Genomic DNA, 7,617 nt, shown 5'->3' on the forward strand with positions numbered 1-7,617 from the left:
TTTCTTATTACTTACTCTATCAGCCTGGAGCTCAATAACACCGTGTGGATTATTTCTTCACCATTCATTTGCATGCTGTCACTGTAAAGGCTCTCCACTTTGAGAATCCATTACTGTTTCTCCCCCTCTATCCTTTCTTTTGCTCCCCAGCTTTTTGCCCCTCTTTTTTTAACACTTTGCCAGAATGTCAGCACTTTTAGAGGTGGAGAGATTTGTCTTGCTGTGGTCCATCACTCAGCTTAAGCCACATTCAATTTACACAGCAAAACGGCAATAACAAGATCACTGTGTGGGCAAGAGAGTTTTGCAGCATTTTAAATATTCCATTTTGTATTTGCAGCTATTTTGAGATGAAAACTTTCCAGATTTGCGTCTAGTCTCCTCTGTGGTTCCTAACCTGAAATCTGTCACCATGACTACTTCAAGACAGCAACTGATGAGCGGATAACATAGTAGTTCTTATATATCAGGAGTAGGGCTGGACGATTATGGCCTAAAATCAAAATCTCGATTAATTGAACATTTTACCTCGATTACGATTAATGAACGATTATTTTGTTTCTGTTTTTTCTGTTTTTTTTTTTTGCCCTCATAGTTCACTGACAAGGTTTGTAGGCTACTGTAAATATGCTTGACTATTATTATATTTTTTCCTATTGAAAGAGCGATCTGACATAGCTCACTATCAGCAGTTAGTCACTATCTGCTCGTTGTAAATCAGATAGCACAGTACCAGTGTGTAATGAGAGCGATTGCGTGTGAATTAGTCATACTGTCTCTCTATTAATTGTGGGTTGTTAATAGTTCCTTCAAAAGTAGAAAAATAAATGCTTTAATGAGTTTTGAGTTTCTAAGCTACTTTAGTGATAAATCACAGGACAGCGCTGACAACTAGTATCTGCGTTCCTCTCTGTGCGCGCGATCTTCACGTTTTGTGCAGCTACTGTTTGTATGAATGTTCATGCCACAATGCAGCTGCGCGAACGCGGTAGCTCGATATAATAATACACATCCGATCGTCTAATCGCTTGAATGTCCAAACCATAAAATAAATACAACTGACAAAGTTTAGGGAAGACGCAAGGCTCACCGCTCGCGCGCCATCACTAGGTGTTGAACCGGCGTTCACCTCCGTGTTTTGCTTTTATGCCACTGACTGGACGGGGCAGAGTCGTGCTATGTTTTTAAAGGGGAAGGATTAAAAAAAACGAAATAACCGACATGGGAAAATTACGTCGGTTAGAGGTTCTGAATTTCGGTTTCGATTACTTTTCGATTAATCGTCCAGCCCTAATCAGGAGCATGTAAAACAAACGGTCCAGCAAATTTACTTCAGCTCAACTGACCTTATCACACAAACTAAAGTCACATTTCTCAAGCCCTGACAGATATTCATCTCACTCATCCTAACTACATAAATGAAAAGCAATTCTAGCCATACAGTGTTTTTTGTTTTTGTTTTTTAAATCAAAGCCATACTAACTGGAGCTTCAACAGGCCAAAAGGTGGTTGCAGGTGTAGATTGATCCCACCAGGCCTTTATCTGTTGCCGATCCACCACATGCAGTCACATATGGGGTGATAATTACAGAGGGGTGTGCAGGCTGCCCTGGATCTTTCAGGGTTTGCTAAACGATCTTTAGCAATGTACCAAGCCCAGCTGTGCCGGAGTGAAGACCAGCTTTCAAAAAGGCCAGAGGGACCACTGAATCACTGTTGTTAATGGTCAGTGTACATCTGCTCTCTTTTCAAGGATGAACTCATCTCTTTTTCTTCTCCTCCTGCCATACCAGAAAATCAGATGTATGTAGTATGTAATCTGATCTTTTTTTTTTTTTTTTCTTCTTTTTTTTTGGTAGGGGTGGGGGGAGACTAGTGACTAGCGACTAGCACTAATGTCACTGTAAAATAGTGTAAATTGAGTGTGTTGTATGCTGTAAATAATGGCTGTGTGAGTTATTTAACTATTATGTTTAAGAAATAATGATAATCAGTACTTATAAAAAAATGCTAAATATGTGTAGCGTTACTTTATGAAAAGTAGGCTAGTGTGAAAGTTCATAGTCTCACTGTCAGCTGTCTGAGTTTCTTTCTCTGAGAAAGGACATAACGCATATGCTTGATTTGCAGGTTTTATCTATTTAAAAAAAAAAAAAAACGAGATAAAATGAAAATGACAAGATATAAGATACATAGACTAATCTAAGAGATTTTCAGTTGTAAATGTACATATAAATAAGAAAGTAAATAAAACTTATAGATTATTTACAATTGGCAGATGATTATTTCTGAAGCAAGATATATTGCATTCAAGGTATTCATTTTATCAATTCATGCATTCCTTAGGAATAGAATCCAGAATCTTGGTGTCACAAGTGGCATGCTCTACTGTTATATTGGCATGAAGTCTGGTCCACATTTGCTATTTATTCTGGCCAATGAGTATTTTTTTCTTTCAGAACAAGAGATGTTATTACTAGGGGTGGCACGGTACATGAAAAAACACCCAAACCGTTCAGTTTACTTGTTTCGGTTCGGTTCGTGTGTGCGTCGCTCGGTTCGACGCATGCGCAATGTAGCCCCGTGCTCAGACCGTTTTGCAGGAACATACATATAGACAGTAAAAGTGGAGTAAGGAGTGCTGCAGAAATTACAAGTGGAGGAGATAATGAAGGCTGCCCGGAGTTGGCGGATGTGCCCGCGTCGTTCAAATCCGGTGTGTGGGAACATTTTGGATTTCATGTTACTTACGATGACAACGGAAATAAAACAGTAGATAAAACTGCGACTGTGTGCAAGCATTGTGCAAAATGCATTCAATATGCTAATGGCAACACTTCTAATATGACAGTTAATTTGAGAAGACATCACGCCAATGTGTCGATAAGCACAAACAGGAGAGAGCCGGTTAGGAAACAACTTCTACTGTCCGCAACATTTAAGCAACCTCTCAGTTATAAGTCGGACAGGGCAATAGCCATAACTAAAGCATTGGGGATGTTTATAGCAAAAGATATGCAATCGTGCAGCGTGATTGAGTGTGAAAGATTTCGTCAGCTGATGAATGTACTCGAGCCGCGGTATAATATTCCCTCTCGCCGACACTTCGGCACCACTGTAATTCCAAAACTGTATGACGAGACACGAGGAGAAATTGAAAAGGAATTGTCCAACACAGCCCACGTAGCTCTCACTACAGATAGATGGACCTCCAGGGCCACTGAAAGTTTCCTCACGGTGACCGCTCACTATATTACTTCGGAGTGGGAAATGAGAAGCTGCGTTTTGCAAACACGCCCCATTTATGAAAGTCATACCAGTGAGCATCTCTCTGAAATGCTGACAGACGCGGTGGCGGAATGGAAACTGGAGAGGGTAAATAGCATAATTCCTGTTACTACAGATAATGCTAAAAATATAGTGAATGCTATCGATTTAGCAGCGGGACTTGGGCCACAGATTGGGTGCTTCGCACACACAGTTAACCTTGCAGCCAAGAATGCAATCTCACTAAACCAAGTATCCCGGCTCTTGGGGAAGGTGGTTGGCTTCTTTCACTGAAGCACAACAGCTGCCCATGCCCTGAAAACCAAGCAGGATATGCTGGAATTGCCTGTTCACAAACTAATTCACGACGTAACAACTCGTTGGAACTCCACATATGACATGTTAGAACATTATGTGGAGCAATAGGCTGCCATCTACTCTGCCGTGATGGACAAGGATATGAAGAAGTAAGTCAAGGACATTGCATTGTTAACTGAAAGTGAGACAAAAGTGGCAGAGGGTCTCATTGATATTCTCAAACCTCTGAAGAATGTAATCACCCTCATGAGCACAGAAACATCCCCCTCAGTTTCAATGATTATCCCACTGCAGAAAATTATACTGAAATCCATGACATTAAGTGCAGAGGACAGTACCACCATCAAAGAAGCTAAGGCAGCCATCACTAAAGACCGTAAAGGCAGATACAATGATCCTGGTGTTCAGGATTATTTGCACAGAGCCACAGCACTTGATCCAAGATTCAAGTCCCTGCCTTACCTGGAAGAAGCCTGTGTTCAGAAAATCTACGATGATCTAACCACGGACATTGTGGACATTGAAAAGCAGGTATTGTGTTTGTTTTTTGTATCTAACTTAAATTTGATTTATTTAATATATTATAATTTTTTTTTTTTTGTATCCTAATGATAATTGCTGTTTTATTTTATTATTTTAGTTTTTTGACTAAGCCAAGCATATTTAATCTATTTGTGCCTTTGTAATATTTTTCTAATCCCCAATCCCCAACTTTTTGCTGCCATGAGAACTATTTGTTGTTATTAATATTTCCAAAATGTCTATTTTGTCAGATACTCATCAGGGTCAAAGTTCATCCTCAGGAGTGGAGCCAGGGCCATCAGAGACCTCTCCTCCCCAGAAAAAAATCTGCCATTGCAATGGTATTTGCAGATTTTTTTTAAACAGAGGAAAGAAGAACAAAGCCTTTGTCAGACATCATTCATGAAGAGGTCACCTCATACAAGGCCACAGGCTGCATCTCTGTGGATGAAGACCCACTCGCATGGTGGAAGAGCAATGAGCTCCTCACATTGCTAAGTTAGCCCAACGTAACCTCGCTGTCCAAGGTACATCCGTACCAAGTGAACATGTTTTCTCAACGGCTGGGGACATAGTCACTGCAAGTAGGTCTTGCCTCTTGGCAGAAAATGTGGACAAACTGATATTCTTGCAGAAGAATATGAAAATTAAGTGAACAGAGGAGTGTTTTTTTATGCAACATTTTATAACAATTTTGATAGCCAGCATTTTTGTTTTTAATATTTAAATATATACAGTGGCACTTTAATCTCTAGTTTCCAAATACTGCACTTTAATTTCAAGTGAAAGAAAGGTATCCTCACTCTCAGGGAATAGAAGCACTGTTTATACTGTTTTTGTGTTAAGATGGTTAAACTTATGCTTGACTTTATGATTATGGCCTTTGCTATTGTTATAGCCTCATTATATTATGTTATTACATTATATTATATATTTATGTTTAAAGTATTTTGACTTGTTTTTGTTTGTTGTTGTTGTTGTTTTTTTTTTTTTTTTGTAGCAGAGCAGAGCAAAGCAGAGAGAGGGGAGGTAACCTTTCCCCGTATGACGACATATAGGGAAGATTCCAGATTGGGTCATCTGAGCTTTCATTTTCTCAATTTACCCAGGGCTCAGGTTTACACCCATCACCTTTTCTAGCCACTGGGGGACGATAGGCAGGCTAGGTGAACTCATATTGAATGTTAAAAAACCTCATAAAGTGAAATTTTCATGTCATATGACCTTTAATAGTGGATAATTTCATGCACTTCCGTGTCAAAGTATCTGTTATCAAATTTATTGAAGGGAGCTGCTTCTTGTGTGCCAAGACATCTTAGAAATCCCAACCGGGCATTGCTTTTCAGCCATGTCCGGAAGTAAAATGGTAACTCTATATACATAGTTAGGGTGTTATTAAAGGGATAATTCACCCAAAAATGAAAATTTGATATTTATCTGCTTACCCCCAGGGCATCCAAGTGACTTTGTTTCTTCAGTAGAACACAAATGATGATTTTTAACTCCAATCGTTGTCTGTCAGTCGTATAATGCATGTCAATGGTAACACAATCTATGAGAGTAAAAAAAACATGCACAGACAAATGCAAATTAAACCCTGTGGCTCGTGACGACACATTGATGTCCTAAGACACGAAACGATCATTTGTGTGAGAAACCAAAAAGTAATTATATAATTTTTTACCTCTAATACATGTCCAACTGCCTTGCGCACAACATCCGGTGCGTGAGGTGTGTATGCGCTCTGGCATTTATATTTATGTATTTTTGTGTTTTGTTACATTTCTTTATATATTTATTTTAGTGCTGTCAACATTAACACATGCGATTTATTATTTTTTTTTTTTTCGGTTTAAGGCATTAAAAATATTAACGCAGCATCTTTTTTTTTTCTGTCATCCTTTGGCTAGCATTATAATATATGACCACGCCCTTATTCTGCTTTTAAACCATTTAAGCGCGCCAAAAGAAAAAGAGAATGCGCTGTCTGTGAATGTCCTGTCACACGCATGACTCATGGACAGACTCGCGCCAAAAGAGAAAAAGAGAATATGCAGACAGACGCGTGCTAAAAGAAAAAAAAAAAGAGAACGCGCTGTCTGTGAATGTCCTGTCACACACACACAACGCACAGAAAGACGCGCGCCAGAATCGAGTTCTCTGTTAAGCTTGAACGAACAATAACACGCCCCAGATAGCACACGTACGTCGCGGAGACGTCTGTGAAAGATCGTAACGTCTGGTAAACATCGCATTCCATCGACCGTTTTTAGTGGTTAATGAGCCGTCATCCTTACCTCTATACGACGTCTATACGACGAATCTTCAATATTTGAAATCCGTCTTCCATCTTCCGTTTTTAGTGGTTAATGAGCCGTCATCCTTACCTCTATACGACGTCTATACGATGAATCTTCAATATCTGAAATTACGTGCAGCCATGCAGCGCCGGATCAGCAGCTCGCTTGATTAAGTTGTCTGCATGGACGTGACAAAGCGGGTCTAGTCGCGTCGCGCCGCAAGCGTCCAGTGTAGACACGGAAATATAAACTAATTATCTATGCATACAATTTGACAAGCATCGAATTCATGTTGTGTTGCATTTCCCCCAACGAGTAGCCTACATAACGTGTAAAAACAACAACCACAAATGTAGTTATGCCTATTTTGAAGATTCAGCATTGATAAATGCAGTTTCACTGACACATTTTCACTGTTTTACATTTTGCACTTACACTTAAATAGCTTTTGGCTCAGAATAATCAAAAAGGCACTCATGATAAGCACTGCATTCATGGATTTAATTTTTAAAATGCTTTAAATGATTTGCAAAGGGTGACTTCTGATTACAAATCAGAATATATAAATTATAATACTAATAAAAATACAAGCTCATATGAACACTTTCTGGAACCCATAATGTAAAACAGCCAGTTTGTTCATCTATCCCTTTGTTTGATCCCTCAGACAAAAAAAAATAAAATAAAAAAAAATAAAAAATTTGCCAGCCAAGTTAAGGTAAGCTTGTTTCAAGCAAACGGTAATTCTACCTGCTTATTAGGTGTTGTTCACGTAATTTCGTAATGCAGAAAGCATGAATTTGACCCCATAGCCTACCATGCTCTGTATAAGGGGGTGATCCATGGCTTTGTGTCAGGTGGTTCTTCGACTCTCTGCCATGCACTGAAATAGTGTAACACCGAGCCATTTTCATATTTTGTTCCAAATAATGATGCTTATAAACTCCAATGAGCAAACCAAAGGTGACCCTTTTTGATGTTTGAGGAATGAGAAAGCAGCCTTTGAAGGAAACACGCTATACAAATATTCATTTGATTCAAAGCACCTTACAGAATTAATGATACTAACTTCCCAGAGTTGATTATGTCCCAAAGTTGATTGAACATTAAAACAATATTTCAATAATAATAAAAAATAATAATAAAAAGACACTTTAAAATGTAGGAACTGCTGAGAGCATGAAGGTAAAATATTCTCACAACTAAGGGA

This window comes from Megalobrama amblycephala, linkage group LG6, assembly GCF_018812025.1.
Source record: "Megalobrama amblycephala isolate DHTTF-2021 linkage group LG6, ASM1881202v1, whole genome shotgun sequence".
Lineage (NCBI taxonomy): Eukaryota > Metazoa > Chordata > Actinopteri > Cypriniformes > Xenocyprididae > Megalobrama > Megalobrama amblycephala.